The sequence below is a fragment of the Pararge aegeria genome, chromosome 4, assembly GCF_905163445.1.
Source record: "Pararge aegeria chromosome 4, ilParAegt1.1, whole genome shotgun sequence".
Lineage (NCBI taxonomy): Eukaryota > Metazoa > Arthropoda > Insecta > Lepidoptera > Nymphalidae > Pararge > Pararge aegeria.
The window spans coordinates 3,430,875-3,452,552 of record NC_053183.1 but is presented as its reverse complement, the minus strand read 5'-3'; the positions used below and the strand labels follow the sequence as shown (position 1 = coordinate 3,452,552).

The 21,678-nt window shown below is 35.8% G+C and overlaps 1 protein-coding gene across 3 annotated transcripts in view; it reads right to left on the bottom strand.

Moving 5' to 3' along the window:
* The window catches only part of LOC120637605, a 190,288-nt gene that overhangs the window by 117,342 nt on the left and 51,268 nt on the right, over positions 1-21,678 (bottom strand). For 2 of the 3 annotated variants that reach the window (XM_039909487.1, XM_039909486.1), the window contains exon 2: positions 20,036-20,067. The exons of the other annotated variant lie outside the window; for it this stretch is intronic. The gene's annotated coding sequence lies outside the window, so the exon portion shown is untranslated. The remainder of the gene's footprint in view (positions 1-20,035; positions 20,068-21,678) is intronic. 3 annotated transcript variants of the gene reach the window in all.

Genomic DNA, 21,678 nt, shown 5'->3' with positions numbered 1-21,678 from the left:
TTCAGATAAGGGATTGCAATTTCGCAAAGTGGAAACCCGTGCGGGGTAGGTACGGGGTTGCATTCACCGCGTTGAATTTATCCGATTAGATTGATACTTTAGGGTTAAAACTGTCCCGAGCAATGTTCAAATTAATCCCCATTAATATTATAAGCTAGCGGTTTCCTGCGTCTTTGTTAAATTTTTAATAAGTCAAATCTTTTCCGTCCTAACTATCGTAACCTTCTCTTGGTTTTAAATTATTTAAAAAATGCTTTCAGAGGTTATTATATTATGTATTTATATCATTTTACACCCTTAAAGGGTATAAAATTTTGCTTCAAAGACGAAGATTTTTTAAAAGTTCAGTTCTGTTTCTATAGTAATACTATAAAACAGAACTTTTTAAAAAATCTTCGAACCCCTGTTTCATGGGAACGTGGGTCTCTCATAAAGTCTAGCGACCCCTATTTTACCCGTTAAGGGGTATTTTTCCGAAACGAGAAATTGCCTACGATACCTTCTTTTTAATCTTTCTGACCTAACCTAAACTTTCTGTACCATTGCCAACATACGATATTTCTGGACCGGTTCTTACACCTAAAAATCTGTTATTTTTGTTAATAACGCCTATTGTATATAATTATTTACTGTGAAACTAGCTGTTGTCCGATTATTACAATGTTTTGCCTATCCCGTGGGAACTGTTGTTTTCCTGGGTTAAAATATCCTATCTTAGTCTCCGTCCTTTCAACTAACTACGCCTAAAATCAAGTCGATTGGTCGCATAGTTAGAGTCAAAGTCAAATATTTCTTTATTCAAGGCACATAGGTGGCACTTTTGATTCGTACACTACATGTAAAATGTGACATAGAAGTGAGTTCATGGCGATAACTAAATTCGTCAACTTAAAACTAAAGCTACGTGGGTTCCATACGCGCCCTGTTCTAAAAAGAAGCCCACAACAAACTTAGCCGGTTGTTTTTTTTGTTATCACCATCGCACATTGTCATTTAAAACTATTAAAGAAGCAACATGGTTAGAGCAATAATAAGATGAGAAAGTCTGTTGGTTTGTCCTTTTTGCACGCAGCAACGGATTGACGTTGTTTTTTTTTTGCACAGACAGTTAATGTTAAACGGCCGTAGAGTAAGTAACATAGACAATTTTTTTAACCTGATAAACTTTATGGGTCTGGTTGGCCCCCCCAGCTAATGACACAAGAAAAAATGATCGCTAGGTCTCTGATAGCTGCAGGAGATTGTCATTGTATAAAAATGCTAATACATACAATTAATTTTGTAACACATTTATGTCAAGGCAAACGCAAAATGAATATATTATATTATTTATTGATATAAGATAAAATTGGCGAATTATTTAATTCATGATAGTCGACCTTTAGATTGAAAATATTTTTATATTTTAAATCGAATCAAACATATATGTTCAGTGGCGTACATAGAAGGTATGCAGATGATATAAAATGAAGAAAATCTCCAGTACGTCTGATTGGTGTGGAGTATGAGGATTGGAGAAATTATAAATTACACCATACAGATTCTCCTGCTTTTCGCGGAATATAGCAAATTAAGCTTAATTTTCATTATATAAAATTTATATATTTAGGCGTTTGAAGTTCTCCACTGCCGTAAGTTTACAAAAAAAATACTTAGCCATATTTCCATTAGGATTATCTCTGCATACCTTTCACATTACCTTTCATTACTCTGAATATAAAAGACATACTTTAATAGAAAAGAATCCACAAAGCCAAAATTCCAACAATATTTTTTCATACCCCTGACATAGCTCCACCTCAAGAACGTTTGTTTAGGTACTTACAACAAAAGAATTCCGTGTATATAGACAATATTCTCTCAGCTGATGCGAATAAGCGTCTTTGTCACGTAATATCAAACGATAACACATAAAACACTGAACTCTACCGTATATTTTGTGATTCTTATAAGAAATCCATTGCCTAGTGCAATGGATATTCTACGGCCAGCTGGTGCCGATATTGTTGTAAATTTATATTTTAATGAATATATATATATTTTTTTTAATGTTTACGGACCAGTGCTTGACTGCAATCACACCAGATAGTAAGTGATGATGCAGTCTAAGGTGGAGCGCGCTTGCCTAGAAGATGCCTATTCACTCTTGATTTGAAAGTACTCATATTGTAGGTAATAATAGTTTAAAACAAATAATAGTGTAAAACCAAACTAAAAAATAGAAAATAATTTTTAATAATTTTGAATTAAGAATAGTGTAAAAAATTCTAACAAATCATTTTCATTAGAGTCGGTTACAAACAAACAAGTGAAGCTAATATAAATCGTGTAAAAATAAAATAAAATTGTTCTATCTTTTCCCGGGACACACAATGTAAAAAGGACAGCACAACTTTTATACCTTTTAATTAAAGTTAGTTTACCAGCTTTCTTCATAAGTATCGGAATCAAAATTTATTCAATGCCTACGTGTCATCATAATCAACATCATTTCAACCGATTGACGTATACTGTTGGTTTTTTTAGGGAGTTCCAAAATCCTCGGTCCTGGGCCGCTTGTATTCAACGGCTCCCAGCGCACGCTTAATATCCTCTGACTACCTCTTTGGGGGCCGACCTACACTGCTTTACCAGGTTGCCATCTCGGCACCTTAGGACCCCAACGTCCATTAATTCTCTGATCTATGTACCCCGCTTATTGCCACTTCGGCTTCGCGACTCGCTGAGATATATGCAATACATATATGAGCAATACATGTAACGGAATATAATATTTATTTATTTATTTAACATCTTGTTAGTAGATACGCAGTGGCGTGCATAGAGGGTACGTAATGCAGAGCATATAAAGTGAAAAAAATCTCCAGTAGGTACAAGTTTTAATAACTTAAGGTTAGGCTTTTTATAACTCTTACAATGCCTTTTTTAAGTTTTTAATACCTTGTACTGGAACTTTTCTTCATTTTATATAATCTGTATACCCTGTGCATACCCTCTATGCACGACACTGTTAGTACGGCAGGGCCACTTACACTAACTAGATAGAACTAATAATTTATGGATAACTAAGACAAATGAATGAAAGATGACATTAAACATTATGTAAGACATGATTTATATTTATTATGATGACGTGATATGATATGATTATGATTTCCAAGATTCCGTATCATTCGATGCTACTGAAAGGCTTCGTTATATTAGATCTTGCTCGAGGGACCTTGTGATTCTTGAAGCCAACTTAAAAAGGGACTTTTTACTGGTATGCTTTTAGTATGTAGGAGTCGTTTTGCCGCATCAAAACTTTGTATCGTCCAAGTAAAATGTACCCAATGTCACTTGTTTTAGAATCGCAAATCCTATACTTCAGATTAATGTTTTACAATAGTGTTGTCAAAAGCGTGAGTTTAGGAATTAACACAATGAAAATAAGACCCGTTTAACACCAATATTTAAGTAATGACGGCCGACTAGAGCAGTCGGCAGTGACCCTGCTTTCTGAGTCCAAGGCTGTGGGTTCGATTCCCACAACGGAATAAATTTTATGTGATGAACATGAATGTTTTTCAGTGTCTGGGTGTTTATCTGTATATTATTCATAAAAATATTCATCAGTCATCTTAGTACCCAAAACACAAGCTACGCTTGGAGCTAGATGGCAATGTGAGTATTGTCGTAGTATATTTATTTATTTATTTATTAATATAGTATACTATAGTGATACTCTGCTTATATTGAAGTAAAGGTCATTCAATATTCTCAGAGTATCTCAACAATTCACGGGACAATGCTGTCCACCCGTCATGAAATAGATCACATTGAGCATTACTGTCCAAGAGCGCATTGAATGACGAATATGTTACCTACAAAAGATTTGTATGCATCTTCGTCGCCCCTGAGATGTATGAGAGCAAATGAAAAGACCCAAACAAATTTAACTTCTATCAAGCGGATCGAAATTGGTAATTTTGTATGGGAATTGCTCCTTAAATTGCTTTCAAGTAGATTGGTTTCGGATTGCTTACCATTTATGAATAGTTACAATCAATTCGATTTCAAACGAAGTTCACCGGGCCTTCGAGTAGCATTTCAGTAACCAAAGACTTTTTTTTATGTAGCCTTAGTACAAGATTTGCACACTCGCAATCGAAGAGTGCTATCGAGATATGGAAATCCCTACTTAATATTATAAATGTCAATGTAAGTTTGTTTGTTATGTTTTCACGCAAAAACTGTGAGAAATTGGGTTATGGAAGATTAAAAACGACTCGATGGATAGAACTGAATTTAATATTATCCAAAAATATTATTATTATTTTATTATATTTAGCAAGGTAGGTAATACGTCTATCACCTAGCAAACTGTGAACAACAATGAATGAGATGGCGCTGGTACATTACTTTTATAACATGTAACATTCAAAGTACCTTCTCAAATATAATCATAAATGAAGATTAGTTTTTGTATTTATTTGTAACATAAACCAACACGCCCCCTCAAAAATTAATCGACTTTTATACAAATCAACTTTAAGCAGAACATAATTACCTCCTTGCTTTATCTCTGGGAGTTACATAATAATAATAGCCCAACATTTGTTGCACAGGATTAGGAAAACCCAGTAAAACCTAATCAGACTATTTTATTTACTTAAATTAATGTAAATTAAGTATACAATTGAAATCATCTTTATTCTATCTTTATATAGATTATTCTAAACCCATTTTTCTCCTCATTTCGTGGAAAGTAATGGCAGGTAACGGTTTCGTCAAGGCATCAGCGAGCTGTTGACCTGTGGGAATGTAATTTAATTTTATCACATTTTTCTCAATTTGTTCCCTAGAAAAGTGATATTTAATATCAATATGTTTTGTACGCTTATGATTGGTTGGATTGTTTGCGATACTTATACAGCCATTGTTATCTTCATAGATTATAATTGGGTTTACAATATTTATATTTATACTAGCTGCTAATGATTTAAGCCATAAAGCCTCACTAACAGCTTCAAATAATGCCATATATTCGGCTTCGGTTGATGATGCCGCTACTGACATTTGTTTTTTAGTACTCCAGGTAATGGTACACTGTTCAAACAGTTTAAATAAATACCCGGTTGTACTTTTCCTATCTTTCGTATCATTGCCACCCCAATCTGAATCTACATAGCCACAAAGAATGTTATTATAGTTACACCTTCTGTACGTTAACTTTAAATCAGCTGTACCTTTTAAATATCTTAAAACTCGCTTCAGACACTGCCACAGTTCTTTATTATTTTTATTGGTATACCTGCTCAGTATATTAATGCAAGAACTTAAGTCTGGCCGAGTACATATCATAACATACATTATACAACCTATAACATTTCGGCATGGCGCATTATATTTCTCATCAGAATTTAATGCTTCATATTTCAGTTTATTTTCTAATGGGGTATGTACAGGTTTACATTCGTGCATTTTAAACTTATTTAGAATAGTTTTTATGTACGCACTTTGATCTAATGTGATTTTATCATTATACCTGCTAATTTTGATACCTAGAAATAGTTTTATATCTTGTAAATCTGTCATTTCGAATTTACTCATTAAATATCTTTTAAAATTTTCCATTATTTCAATATCACCGCATACAATCACTAAATCATCTACATATAATACTACATATATATTTTTGCTTACATCCCCTTTATTTAATATGTAAATACATCTATCAACTGATGAATTTTGAAAACCTTCCTTTATTAATGCTGCCTCAAATACTTCAAACCAGCATCGAGCAGCTTGTTTGAGCCCATAAATAGATTTATTTAATTTACAGACGTAATTATTTTTATTAAATACACCCTCAGGGACTGTCATAAAAATTTCTTCTTTTAATTTCCCATTCAGAAAGGCTGTTTTAACGTCCATATGATGAACCAACAAATTAAATTGATTGGCAAAACTAATTATAAATCTAAAACTAGCTATTCTTGCAACTGGTGCGAACGTTTCATTATAGTCTGTTAAATATTCTTGACTAAAACCTCTCGCAACCAGTCGGGCTTTGTATCTCAAAGGTTTTCCAAATTCATCATGTTTTATAGTAAAAATCCATTTGCAATCTACAATATTTTTACCCTTAGGCCTAGGTACTAAATCCCATGTATTATTTTTTAAAAGAGAATTTAATTCACTTTTAATTGCATTTTCCCACTGAGATCTATCATCCCGAGTTTTAATCTCGCCATATGAACTTGGTATTTTGTATAACATTGAATTAGCACACATTATATAATCTTCGTTCTCCTCAGAGTACGAAATAGGGGGTAAATGTTTTAACCTTTCACTTCTCCTAAGTTCACAATTATGATCTGTGTTTTCATTTTCATTTAATAAAGAACTTTCAGAATTATTCATTAGTTGCTCGGATTCGTTGGTTTGTTCATGGATTATTTTGCGAATTTTATTGGGACACATGTGTTCATCAGATTTCGATTTATCTGATTTATGACTGTCAGAGTTACGAGACTTAACTGATTTTGAAATATTTTCAGGATAAGTTTTATTTTGAGAATTTTCGATATTCCCTTCAGATCTAAGCACAGGCCTAGACTGTAGAAAATTATTCTCGTCAACTATGACGTCTCTAACTACCACATGTTTTTCGCATTCTGGGTTCCAAACTTTGTATCCGTTTGGTTCATAACCCACAAGAATACCTTTCCATGATTTATCATCGAATTTTGTTTTACCGGTTTTATTATGAACGTAAACCGTTGAGCCAAAGACTTTTAAATATTTTATTTGTGGTTTCTTATCATGCCACATTTCGAATGGTGTTTTAGAACAGTTTAAAGCTTTTGTCGGGGTTAAATTAATTAAATAAACTGCAGTTAAAACTGCATCGCCCCAAAACACTTTATCTAATTTAGCACCGTTTATCATGGAACGCGCTTTTTCGGTTATAGTTCTAACCATCCGTTCAGAAACGCCATTCAGTTGTGGAGTTCTTGGAACTGTCAAATGGTAGGTTATACCTTTATCAACACAATAAGTTTTCATTTCGGAGGATAGGTACTCTCCACCGTTGTCACAATATAAATTGACTAATTTTAAATTAAACTTAGCCTCGCTCTTTGCAACAAAATCTTTGAAAGCAGTGAATACTTCTGATTTATGCGTTAATAGATATGTAACACAGTAATGAGTATATTGATCAACAAAAATCACAAAATAATTTTTGTTGTTAATAGTTGTTGGAGAAATTGCGCCGCATACATCTGTATGCACTATAAATAATGGTCGCGTTACGTAACTTTTATCTTTAGCCTGGTTGAACGGTAGTCGGCTCTGTTTTCCATTTATGCAAGCCTCGCATAATTCATCATTAGGTAAGATGTTATTGATTTGATTTGAATCTTCAACCATATCAAGATTTTTAATTTGTAAAAATTTAGTTTTACTAATATGACCAAATCGTTCATGCCATAATTTGTAACTATTTTTGTCACTATTGCACACTTGGGAAACAGATCGATTTATGTTCATACAAGCCATTAATTCTAAAGTAATTAAATTGTTTTTTAACATACCTTGCATAATGGTTGTATTACCATTAAGTATTTCCGCTCCATTTTTATTGAAAACAATTGTCAATCCAGCACGCTGCATTCTCGATACCGATAGTAAATTGTAGGGTACCTCTGGACAGAAAAGCACCTCTTCGAGAACACCTTGTATTCCCGTGTTGCTGGTAACCTGTAGAGTACCTTTTTTAGTAGCTGAAATAAATTCACCATTTTTAGCAATTGAAATTTTTAAGGGTGGCTGTAAATCAACAAAATTAGTAAAAAAATCTTCTCTGTTTATAATATGATCCGATGCTCCTGAATCCAGTAGAAATGTAATTTTATTTCTATGCTCATTGATATGATGTTCACCAGTCATAAATGCAAAACCAGAATAATTGTTGGATGTGGATGGCTGATTAATGTCAACTGTCTGGACGGTTCTATTTCTTTCCGTAGATTTTTGCTGTTGCATTCGTTTGTAATAGAAACAGTCAGATTGAACATGATTTCTACGTCCGCAGTAATGACACTTAACGTATGACTTTCGTGTAGCTTTATTTTCCTTTTTATTAAAATATGAATTTTCAAACTTCCGTTTACGATTGTTAAATTTAGAACGTCTTTCGACGTGCAATACTTTTGCGCTTGTATCACTTGCTTCGTTGTTTAACTTTACTTCATGATCCAATAGTCTTGTTTTGACAAACGCCAATGTCAAATTATCTTCCGACAATGTTTCGATCGCAGTTATAACTCCGTCATAAGTTGAGGGTAGTGTGAGTAATAAATGTGCAACCTTATCAGTTTCTTCTAATTTTGCTCCAGCCGCTAATAAATCCGTGATCAAATCGTCAAACACAGCGAAATGTTTTATTAGGATAAAGTCACTTTTTAACTTTAATGACAATAACTTTTTACGTAAGGCCAATTGTGTCGCGATACTTTTTCGTTCGTAAAGTGAATCTAAACTCTTTAAAATATGTTTTGCTGAACTTTCTTCCTTTGCAAAACAAAGATAGGAATCATTTAAATACTCCACGATAACACTTTTTGCAATCCGATTATTTTTCTCCCACTCACCGCATCCAATTTGTGGGTCTTCGTCAATCGCATTTATAACATTCAATTCACTTAACAACGCACGTATTCTAAACTTCCAAACACTATATTTTTCACCGTCAAATGGTTTAATATTTCTCTTTGTCTTCAAACTGTCCATCCTATTAGCGTGAAAAATAACCACTTGATTTTAAACTTTTCATAAACTAATAAACTACGTAATTTGCGTGTTCTGGGCCCATAACCTGTGAGAAATTGGGTTATGGAAGATTAAAAACGACTCGATGGATAGAACTGAATTTAATATTATCCAAAAATATTATTATTATTTTATTATATTTAGCAAGGTAGGTAATACGTCTATCACCTAGCAAACTGTGAACAACAATGAATGAGATGGCGCTGGTACATTACTTTTATAACATGTAACATTCAAAGTACCTTCTCAAATATAATCATAAATGAAGATTAGTTTTTGTATTTATTTGTAACATAAACCAACAAAAACTACTTAACCGATCCTCATTAAACTTTGTACACATATTTTTGGAAGTGTTAGAAGTAATATAGGATACTTTTTATCCCGACATTAAGCTCGGTTTCTTTGGGAGAGGGCATGAAAGTGTTTGACGATTTTACATCATAACTCCGACGAATTATAACCGATTTAAATAATTGTTTTGTACTATAGTGGTTATAATAAGTGTTTAATTTTGCCCAAACTGTGGTTGGAGATAGAGAACAGAGTTCTGTTCTCTATCCTCTAGGAGTTCCTCAGCGGACAGCAGCAAACCCCTCATTTGAGGCTTAGCGACACTGAATAGTTTAATTTTTTTTAGATCTACAACTAAATTTAATGCCAGATCAAAAAAACAGAATCAAAAGCAGACGAAGTCGCGGGCAACAGCTGGTACATAAATAAATATACTACGACAATATCATCAATATCGACAAAGTAAGCGTAGCTTGTGTTACTAAGATAACTGATGAACATTTTCATGAATATTATACATAAACACTTATAATGTACAAATAAACACCCAGACACTGAAAAACATTCATGTTCATCACACAAACATTTTTCCAGTTATGGGATTCGAACCCATAGCCCTGACTCAGAAAGCAGGGTCGCTGCCCACTACGCCAATCGGCCGTCATTACTTAAATATTGGTGTTAAACTGATCTTATTTGCATTGTGTTAATTCCTAAACTCACACTTTTGACAACACTATTGTAAAACATTAATCAGAAGTATAGGATTTGCGATTCTAAAACAAGTGGCATTGGGTCCATTTTACTTGGACGATACAAAGTTTTGATGTGGCAAAACGACTCCTACATACTAAAAGCATACCAGTATAAAGTCCCTTTTTAAGTTGGCTTCAAGAATCACAAGGTCCCTCGAGCAAGATCTAATATAACGAAGCCTTTCAGTAGCATCGAATGAAACGGAATCTTGGAACTTCAAACTAAATATTATACATCGCTGTAAATAGGATTGCCAGGTTGCCTCAACCTAAAAGCTGGACAGAGGACATGTGGGTAAAAAGCCCGGACACACTACATTACTGAGAATATTGTGTCCCAGTATTATCGGATAGAAGCAGGCGTTACTTTGCGGAAATCCACGATATATTATGAAAATGAAGTTTAATTTGCTATACTCCGCGAAAAGCAAGAGAATCTGTATGGTGTAATTTTCGATTTCCTCAATCCTTATACGCCACACCAAACAGATCTTCGGCAATGTACCCTCTACGCACGTTTCGCTCCGAAACCGGAGCATCCTCAGGAGCTGTTGACTTTACAAGAATAATTGTTAAGTACAGATTCTCCTGCTTTTCGCGGAGTAGGTTTATTTTTTGCGTACAAACAAAGTCAATAAAAGTCTTCAACTTTGTAAAATTATATTTTTTTTTGTTATTACCAATTACAGTCAACTCACGCATCTCTAACTTTTAAGAGTTACATAAGACTTTTGATTTAAGAAATTAAATATCACACGCCTCAACGGTGATCCTTCACCGTCACAACATCGTGAGGAAACCTGCATGCCTTTTATTTCTCCACACAACAAGGGAGTGTGAAGTCTACAAATCTGCACTTGGCCAACTCTAACTCAACTACCCTCCTTAGTCTGAAGAAGTTGTGTTCAGTTGTGGCCTTCTAATGGGTTAGTGACGATGGAGAAGATGATGACAGTCGACTCACCTACCTTGGTCCACGCTCTGCGCTTGCTCGTTTGCGGAATGTTAAAAGTCTAACAAAAGCCGGACAAGCCGGACACGCAATATAATATAACAGTCCACTTCTGGACCAAAGGACTCTCGCTAAGAGGTCTTGTCTGTAATAACCACGCTGGGCAGACGTTTTGGTGATCGCAGTATATAATCAAAAAGCCTCACTATGTCCGCCTTTATCCGGAAGCCTGGCAACGTTAGTTGTATACAATACACCTTCCGAGAAAACATGTCCGTACATGTCTGCGCTTCACTGAACTTTTCAATAAGCTGCAGCTGGTGAGGCTTTATATGATACCCGTCAAATGATGCACAAAGGAATAAGGGTGCTTACTGCTTGTACACTTATATTTTCTGTATATTTCACGTTCACGGATTTATCGCAGAATTTTCCGTTAATATTCATTCGAGAGGCAATTATAGTCTAGTCTAGTGGGTAAGGGTTCGGCTATCCCTCCCATATTGGGGGACCGAGTTTAATCTTCCGTACACACCTCATATATTTTTTTTAGTTAAGTGGGTTTTAAGCAATTAAAAATATCACCTGCTTCATGCTTACTTGCCGGCGAAGAAAACATATGGTGGTAACGACAAGACCGCTTGGAAGCAGGCCACTCCGCTCTCACAAAACAGAAAAATTCTAAAGATTGTTAAACTATAAAATTATGTTGGAAAAGAGCAAGCTGCTGAGTTTCTTGCCGGCTCTTTTCAGTGGAATCTGCCTTCCGAACCAGTGGTAGTCTCACTACTAAGAGACTGACTACTTAAAATAAATTAATTTTTAATTTTGTTTGAACCCAACCGACGCCTTCTACCAGACACCTTAAGGCTAAGAATTCAACTGAATCGGTTAAAGATACCTGCTTTAAAATTGAGTTGCAAAGTTCCATTCTAACAAATATAGTCACATTGCAAGTTATAACTTCATCAATAGCCTATAACAGTCCACTTCTGGATCAAAGGACTCTCGCTGAGACGTCTTGTCTGTAATAACCACGCTGGGCAGACGTGTTGGTGATCGCAGTATATAGCAGGAGTAGCACAGAGGACGCTGCTGCCCGTTCTATATTATATTCCCTTAGTCGCCTCGTACAACACCCGCGGAAAGCGGAGGGGTGGTACCACTGTATTCTGATCTACCGTCACTACACGGCACAGAGTTTACTAAAAGGCATGTAAAATGACCCTTTTTTCGGCAGGCGATTTTTTGTGATCATCATCATCATATCAACCTATCACCGGCCATTACAGGTCACGGGTCTGCTCCCACAATGAGAACGGGTTAAGGCCGTAGTCAACCACGGTGGCCCAGTGCGGATTGGTGGACTCCACACACTTTTGAGAACATAATGAACTCTTAGGCATGCAGGTTTGCTTACATTGTTTTCCTTCACTGTTAAAGCAAGTGTTATTTGAATTGTTTAAAACGCACATACTCGTAACTTAAGTTAGAGGTGCATGCTGGGATTCGAACTCGGCCACCCGAAAGTGGAGTCGAAATCCCACTCCCTAATCCTCCCCAGTGAGTAGGACTTCGACTCCATCTCGAGCTATCACCGCAGATAAGTACTCATTGGTACCAAATCGTTCTAAATTGTAAATAAAGATCGAGCAAATATCACTAGCGTTAACTGAAAGCGAAGAACTTCTCTTTAAAAAAAAGTTAAGTTACTTAACTTTCATTCATACTTAACTTTTAATTATAAATCTTAGTTCTTGGCTTAATATCGATGTAGAAAGTTTTCGTTTAAAGTTTTGAAGTTACTTAAGGACTTCGTAAATTAGTAATTTAAAACAAATCAGATTAAGAGTTACTTTACCAATCAAAACTTTTTCGTGAAGCCCCTACGTAATAAGCTCACGTGAACAAAGTGCACGTTAAATCATAGTTAGAGACTGAGTTAAGTCATTGGACTATATCTTTTGTAGTATCTAGTTGTAAGTAGAAGTTTAAGTTAAAAAGTTATTCATAAGTCAAGTAAATAGGCTAGATTGTAATAGGCAATAAAGCAAGCATCTCACTGATGCTTTGTGGTAGAGGTAAAATTTAAGCCTCTACGTACCTCTATGCTTCTTTAACCATTGTGGCGATCTCCACATTACCTAACTAGATGGCGCCACAAAGATCCTGCATCGCGCTAGTGAAGTTTCACAAATAATGAATGGTTGGAACTCGGTCCCCGCCCTACCGACTGGGGCTTCATCGCTATCTTCAAATTAAAGTTTCGAAAATAGAAGCCAAATTCGTTTTCTATCAAGTTTTCTTTAGCTGGACACACAGATATTTTATGTTGGCCAAACTGGTTCTTTGCTAAACTTACAGAGTAGCTACTATACGTACAGTCCAGCTAGTTAGTAAACTAAAAGTAACTTTGCCATTCAATTTTTGCTCTAGGATTTATTTTCCAGTAGCGTATATTTAAACGCGTATTTTTAAAAATCATCCTCTTTAGTTGGGAATTATTTGATTTTTTTTTATTTCACTGCAACTTGACTGCAATTTCAGCGGGCGGTTAGTTATAAGATTGGCACGGTGGGCGGCAACCCTGCTTTCTGAGTCCAAGACTGTGGGTTCGATTCCCACAACTGGAAAAGGTTTTTGTGATGAACTTGAATGTTCTTCAGTATATGAGTGTTTATCTGTATATTATAATTATTAATGTATATTATTCATAAAAATATTCATCAGTCATCTTAATCCCCATAACACTGGCTAGGTGGCGATGTGTCTGTTGTTGTTGTATATTTATTTATTTATTTATTTATGCTATTATTATACAGCCCGTTATTTCTGTTAATAGGTAGCTAAGCTAAACCCATACTCCCAATCGGTTTCTACGGCATCGTACCGGAACGCTAAATCACGTGGCGACACGGGTTTGTCGATAACCAAGCCACGGCCGAAGCCTAAGAGAAAATTCAGAAAATATATATTATTATTATTAAATTGCCCTCCCGAGGCATCGAACCAAGAGCCGCCAATTAAAACTCTCATCAGAAAGGTTGTTGAAAAAAAATCTTATCGACAAACTTATTATACTCAAGGTAAAAATCATCATGGTCATCATCCTCACTGAACCGATTGACGTCCACCGCTGGGCATAGAAAACTATTTATATAAAACTAGCTGTCGCCCGCGAATTCGTCTGCGTTTGATTTTGTTTTTAAAGTATTCAGTATCGCTAAGCCTTAAATGAGTATAGTAGTATATATGTATATATAACATGTGACTGTCAATTAATTATAGACAAAAAATTTGCAATAAAATAAAATTGCAACTATAATTAAAGATCTAAGCTACCCTATCTCTTAAGTCGGACCAGACTGCTCACGGAGTGCCAATTTAATTTAAAATCGGTTAAGTAGTTTAAGAGTCCATCGCGGACAAACATCGTGACAGGAGATTTATATATATTAAGATTTATTTAAGAATACCTAAGCCATACACCCGTATTCAAAACTTGCTACCCTTAAAACTTTTAGTATTAGCAGAGCTAAGCAGAGAACTCGGCATCACGCAACGTCTATCCTCCATAGTACAGGCTCGTATTCTCACGTTCTTTGGTCACGTATCCAGAAGAGACAACGACTCCATTGAATGTCTGGTTGTCCAAGGAAGAATCGAGGGCACCAGATCACGCGGAAGATCACCCATGAGATGGGCTGACCAAATAAAGGCTGCAGTGGCTGTCCCCTTACATGAGTGTGCTAGAAAGGCAGATGCCAGAGAGGAGTGGCGACGAATAGTTAAGCGTGCCACAACCCTTAAATGACGACCACGACCGCTCTGACAAGAGCGAACCGACTGAGAAGAAGAATTAGCAGAGCTTTTTTTAATATATATATCACACAGTAGGTTCACATTTAGTAGTTTTAGTTATGACGTGGGTTCCATGATTTTATTCCTCCAAAAAGTGCTTAACGCGCCTAAAGAAGTTGTCACTTCAATAAAAAAAAACTTTTGTAATTTCATGGCATTGCCCTTTAATGAACTTCTTTAAAAAACTAACACAAAACACAATGCACGCTTGGCTTTAACGCGTTACGAAACGAAAGTCATTAACGTCTCCCCGTGGTTTAGTCTCGCCAACTTTACACATACTTGCTGAATTTACAACCTGGCAAAACTTGGATTACGTTAACTAGATACTTAGTTCAAAGTTAAGTTTTATTGCTGCACGATAAAAACGCAAGTGTGAGTTGTAAACGCACATAAATGGTTCCGTACCACCGTGGAATAAGAAATGCTACAGAGTATTGCCATTATTATAACTAATAATAAATATACCAGTGCGCCGTGCAATATTTTTCCACTTGTTGACATTACTATTCCACAAGGCGATAATCTGGTGAAAGCTGAAAAGGAAAAAGTATCTAAATACTTGGACCTTGCTCACGAGATTACCGCCATGTGGAATGTTGAGTCGACCGTTATTGTTCCGATCAAAATTCATTTATTTCAAGTAGGGCTAATATAAGCACTTTTATAACGTCAAGTCTGTCTGTTTGTAGTGACTCTAACATCGGTTCGGACGGCAGATTCTTCCGACAAGAAGCCGGCAAGAAACTCAGCAGTTGCGCTTTTCCAACATCAAAAATTTACGATACAAAAAGATTTAAATTTTAACATTCATTTTTCTATCTTGTGAGATAGAAAAATGTAGAAAAATTTGATGTTAAATTACAGACGATAATAAAATATTGTCAATGCTTGTTTAATATTCCTTTAGTTAGAAAACAAGATAAATATAAACTCTATTTTTGTAAACAGAATTACTTATGATAGGCAAATGCAAGTGAAGTCTACGTTCGCGTTGTTTGTAACGTGTAATCGGTAATAATTATTATGAAGAAAAAAAAAAATTATTTAAGCGATTCATAGGAGCTAGGCCTATGAATAGACAATGATTCATTCATTTATTGAGACAGTGCCTTGTCGGGAATAGTACCTGGGACCGTATGGTGTGTTTGAATAGAAATACGATTCATTAGTCACCAATGGCGAAATAGGAAGGGCTGGACCGTTTCATTGCTAATGAAGCGCTATTGAAAGCGGCCCGCGTATGTAATGGGACCCATAACACAAAGGAGGTGACCGTGCCTTGATGCACGTATGTATAGAGTACTCGCACTATAAAACTGTTCTACAAAGGTATCTCTTTTATTATTTATAGCAGATATTTAATAACCATCTGTTCTCCGCGTTTTCAAATTCAAAAATACAAATTCAAAAATGTTGTATTAATGTAGACCTTATCACAGGAACTTATGAAGCGTTAATATGTTAAATGCATGATTTAACATATTAATCCTGGAATAAAAGGTTAGATATATTAGAAATAGAGTAGCGAAAGATGTACATTCAATAACAACTTCCTTAGATTGTATTGATATGTAAAGTTAAAGTTATCACATGATGTAAAGTTAACATAAAACCGTTCTTGTTTCGGTTATCAAGCATGCGAGAAGTGACAGTCAAATGTTTATACACGCTTCCTCTGAGTTCCCATAAGCCATGCGAGCATCATCATGTTATATTACGACGTAACCAAACAAAAAACACATTATTTTTGGCAAATAGCTGGCATTAGAGGTATCACTGTTTCACTTTCACCTGTGGGAACTGTAATTATGCGGGCCATCATCACTTGTTTGGTATTTGTGTGGTGCAAGGCAGGAGACGTGAATACTATAAGCTCTATACACTAAAACTATTTTTTTTTGACGTGACAACGTCTTATAATTCGGCGGCACGCACGAAAAAACATGACAACATGCGGCGTTACCTCGCTCTGAGGCGTTCCATTAAAGACTTGAAGTGCAAGCGAGAGCGCGGAAGGAGCGACAAAGAGGCACAATCGGCCTCCGTGCTCGACATCTGTCTCTCTCTTACTTGAGTGAGCGATGCGTCCGCGTGGACAGCTGCTATACAATAATACATTTACATGACGTTTTCGTAAAGTATGAAGTGCAGTGAAAAGTGAATGTGGTGTCAATTGTTTATAGCAACGATGATGATAGAAACTATGTACATTGTAAAAAAAATTGACATAAATGTATTCATGCGTACAAATAAATGTAACTTGATCAATTACATTGTGATTTCAATCTATCTACTTTCTATATCCATACAAAATATCTATCAAACAAACAAAATTTAAATTTTCTTTTAAAAAATGCAACCAATCCATTAGTATTCTCTTATGACGTTGTCACGTTTAACTATCGTCAGTAAACCGAATTTACAGACAATCGATTATTATTTTTTTGATGTAAAACATCTATAGGCGGAGGGTAAACCTGAGTTTTGGCTATATGATTGAATTTTTTTATTTCGTATGTAACAATAAAAATAATTATTATTTTTGCAATAAAACAGTCATTATTAAACGAATTACAAAAAGGTGTGGTTATCCATTTAGTTGTATTTTTTTATTATTCGCGAAACAAATTTGTAATGCTTTATCTTTTCATCATGCAATATCTGAAAAGTAATAACTTACAGAAAACTATTTCAATTTTTCACATCTGCCAGGCCGTCCTGTGACGGCTCACACGTTTTTTTTATTTTTTTATTTATTTCTGAACTATTACTAACTATATTTACAACTAGTGACCCGTCCCGGATTTTGATCTATACAACGTTTGCAATATAAGCGCAAAAGAATGAGTTTATTAACGACATCGCATTAGAAACCTCAAAAATTATTAATGTTCTTCTTATATATTACCCATGAATTAAACATATAAACCTTCTTGAATCACTTTATCTATTAATAAAAACCGCATCGATATCCATTGCGTAGTTTTAAATATCTAAGTACAGACAGACAGCGGGAAGCGACGTTATTTCATACTATGTAGTGATTGATGCCTTGATCCCGTGCGAGAGCTACTGACCATCCTTCCATCAAAGACTCGCCGCCAAGGTATTTAGCGTTCCCGTACGGCAACGCGTAGAAAATGTATAGGGATATAGTATGAAACATTGTAAGGTAACCTGCATGCCTTTTAGTTTTTCATAATGTTCTCAAAGACTTGTGATTCTGCCAATTTGTACTTGGCCCACTTGGCGGATCATGACCTGTTCTGAAAGAGAGCCGGTGCTGTTTAGTGGGCTGGAAATGGGTTGGTATTTTTTATATACAAGTGTACATCAAAACAGAGCGTATGTGTTAAGCCTCATGTTTATTAATTCATTCTTATTTATTGTTCTTGTAACTACACCACAAACAACGCCTTTGAGACCGGAACACAATAATGCTTCTTGGCGGCAGAAATGAGCATAGCAGCACTAAATCCCGGCCGGTCACATAAAGCTCTATTACTTACATAAACGATCATTTTATTTCTTTCTATCATTTATTTATAAACATTTTTATGTTTAATTTTCAACAGTGTGAATTATAAAAAAAAAAACAAAAACTCTATATTTATTTTTTAAAAACTACTGCTCCGCTTGCGGAGCTTTTGAGTCCCAAGCAGCCGGTGGTCAGGGTGAGGAACCTCACAACCACTATACGCGCCGTTTCAAGAACTACCGCCCTCTGTATACGAGCCTTGATCCAAAAACAAAACTTATTTATTTATTTATTTAATAGGAAGCCAACGTTATACACAATGCCATAAATTTATAATAAAAATAATAGTAATATTATAGGCTAACTGTGCATGCATCATGAAATATAGACGTTCTTCAATAAAACCAAGCGAAAGCTTCTTAAGATGTTGGTCGACGCTTTTCGCGAGAAGAATGACACAACTTGTTGGTTAGATCGCTTGACACGAACTGATAGCATATAATAAACCAAATTATATTATTATATTGATGATTATATAAGCAATCGCTTATGACTTAAAACCGTAGAGGTAATTGCGCCAGTCGGTATTTATACCGAAATTGACATTACAGAGAGCATACCAAAGGTCACCTATTCTTAAACTCGGTTCGAAACAGACAAGGTTCTGAGAACCATCCATTGAAAACGGCCGCATCGATAATGTTTAGTTGGAGAATTCAGATGTTAGACAGACTTTAAATATCACCCAAGTTATTGAGAGAAATAAAGACACGCAAAACGTGCCTTGGTTTATTTCTTGCTTTATAGACGTTTAACAAAGTCAAGATTTTTAATTTGCTTTTTTTTTGTTTTTTTTATTTGCGCATATTTCGTAACATAGTGCAATTTGAAACACTACATAGAATCAACATTAACATATTACATTTCAAGTAAGCCACTTCAAGTTTCTTGCTGCGTCTTCTCGGTAGAAGCTGAGAATGCCGTTCCACAAAACGTAGTTTTACAAGCATTCGTTCACTGTCAAAGCTAGTAAATTGTGGAATGAACCCCCATCAATCATAAGACAATCGAAGTCACTTGGCATATTTTTAAGAATGCTGTTAAGGCTTATTATCTCGCTCTTTTTAGTTTTCCTAATCCTAAGGTTGCCTGGCAGAGATCGCTACTTAGCGATAAGGCCGCTTTTTGTATCCTACTACATTCTTGAAATGCCCAAGTATAAATAAATAAATAAAATAAATACTTGACGTGTCACAAATGCTTATATTGAAATTTCAAACCACTATTAATAAAGTTCAGCTTCTTCATTCGAACAAAAGGGGGGGAGTAATACCAGTCAGCCTCCCCAGCCTCCATCCTCACCTGCTCGAGGTGCACTCTGCCGACGTACCAACGATGCTCTGACAAACGACCAATTGCGGTATAACCATTCCTTTTCAGCTATCGGTTCGAAAAGACCTGCGATCTCCAACCCGCATGCTAAGCGTGTACGCGAGCTAAGGTGATACTCTCGACCGTAACAATTGGAAGATCTTGCTCCGAGCGGGTGATCGTGCTCGGGGACCGAGGTCCGACCATACACCATTGAAAGTTGTATATATGGTAATTTTTTGTGATCTTTGTAGCGCCATCTAGTTTAGTTATGTGGAGACCGCCACAATTTTGGTGACTATTGGGCATAACCCAATTTAATGGAAATTAAACACCAACCACAGCCCCTTAGCTCCCGACAAGAGAGCTATGTCCAGTGGACGTCAATCGGTTGAAGTCATATTGATGATACAATTACCAAAAACATTTAAGAAACGAGCGAGCGAGCCAATAGTTAATCTCATAACAACAACAAGCTTACACATTGCGCATCAATTCGCTTACCATTCAGTTACTGGGTTGATTAGCAGACTGACCTGAAAAACAAAACAACGTAACGTTAGCCCATGTTTAACTATACATAAAAAAGCGCTTTACTAGGAAACGCTAAGATGAAAGCACCGTCTTAAATCAGCTGCCCCATTTGGTATTTTTTGGAGCTACCAAACGGCGTCTTCATACAAAACGTATAACACAATAAAAAAAAAACGAATCATTATGGCAACAGCTATAAATTTATGACCCTAGATAATCCCTACTAATATTATAAATGTGAATGTAAGTTTGTTTGTTACGCATTCACGCGAAAACTATAGAACCGATCTTCATGAAACTTTTTATACATATTGTTGGAGGTATTAGAAATAATATTGTATACTTTTCAATGAAAAACAAAATACCGTAAGATAAAAAAAAAATGTTTATGAAAAAATCTCAAATATGACTATAGGTGTGACTATGTAGCAGTACGCTGCCTCCCAAAATTACGCGGGCGAAGCCGCAGGGCACATCTAGTATTAAAGTGATAGCCTAGTGGGTAAGGCTTCGGCTTTCCTTTCGTGGAGATAGAGTTCAAGTCCCGGCACGCACCACTGACTTTTCGGAGTCATGTGCGGTTTAATTTAAGCAATTTAAATATCACTTGCTTTAAACTGTGAAGGAAAACATCGTGAGGAAAACTGCATGCCTGAGGGTTCTCCAGAATGTTCTCAACTGCGTGTGAAGTCTACCAATCCCCACTTGGCCAGCGTGGTAGAATACGGCCTTAACCCTTCTCATTCTGAGAGGAACCCGTGACCTGTAGAGGGCCGGTACCTAACGGGTTGATGATGTTGATGATCAAAATAATAAACGAATAAGTCTGAACACGTAATTTTTTTTTATTATGTTTACAGACTTAAACATAATAAAAATCGAAATACAAGATCATTTCTACCGCGCACTTGCAAATTAAGGAACAATCTCCCATCTGATGTGTTTCCTCAAAAATACAATCTAGGGGCGGATAAACAAATTCCTTAAAAGCCGGCAACGCATCGGTGGCTCCTCCGGTGCTGCAGATGTTTATGGGCGGCGGTGATCACTTACCATCAGGTGACCCACTTGCTCGTTTGCCCGCTATTAAAAAAAAAAAGACTCGATGATGATCAAAATAATAAATGACACGTTCGGAAACACTACTATATACAGGGTTGGAATATTCTTACCATATTCTTACCCATAACATGAGCTACGCTAACTATGGGGCGATGTGTGTATTGTCGTAGTATATTTATTATTTACTAGCTGTTGCCCGCGACTTCGTCTGCGTTTGATTTTGTTTTTTGTGTAGATCTATAAAAAATTAAAATATTCAGTATCGCTAAGCCTTGAATGAAAGGTTTGCTGCTGTCCGCTTAGGAGTTCTGTCCTCTATTTTCAACCACAGTTTGGGCAATATTAAACACATATTATAACCTCTATACTACAAAAATAATTATTTAAATCGGTTATAATTTGTCGGAGTTACGGTGTAAAATCGTCAAACACTCAACCCCTCTCCCAAAGGAACCGAGCTTAATGTCGGGATAAAAAGTATCCTATATTATTTCTAACACTTCCATGAATATGTGTACAAAGTTTCATGAGGATCGGTTAAGTAGTTTTTG